Source organism: Hippocampus comes, unplaced genomic scaffold, assembly GCF_001891065.2.
Source record: "Hippocampus comes isolate QL1 unplaced genomic scaffold, H_comes_QL1_v1.1 scaffold75, whole genome shotgun sequence".
In the NCBI taxonomy this organism is placed as follows: domain Eukaryota; kingdom Metazoa; phylum Chordata; class Actinopteri; order Syngnathiformes; family Syngnathidae; genus Hippocampus; species Hippocampus comes.
Window position 1 is genome coordinate 210619 of NW_017805007.1, and position 281 is coordinate 210899.

General features: G+C 48.0%; 1 protein-coding gene across 1 annotated transcript in view; it reads left to right on the plus strand.

Annotated features, from left to right (window-relative positions):
* cemip (cell migration inducing hyaluronidase 1) overlaps positions 1–281 on the plus strand; it is a 154735-nt gene that overhangs the window by 70458 nt on the left and 83996 nt on the right. The gene's annotated exons all lie outside the window — the stretch shown is intronic.

The following is a 281-nucleotide window of genomic DNA, read 5'->3' on the forward strand; positions in this document are numbered from 1 at the left end:
ACCCCCAAACTAGATGAGTGGTTGCAACAGATCCCGGGAACAACATCGGACATCTCAGTCCAGAAATGTGCAGTGCTGGGAACAGCAAGGATACTGCACAGAACTCTCAAGCTTCCTGGCCTTTCGAACGTCTCTGTTCTCGACCAAATCGGTTTTCAACCAAAAAATTTTTGAGTTTTTTATGCCTCGGATTACGACCAAAAATCGGTTCTCGACCAAACTGAGCGCACTTGAATGCGCCACTTGACTCCTCTCGCCTTCCTTACACGAGGAAAGCACAC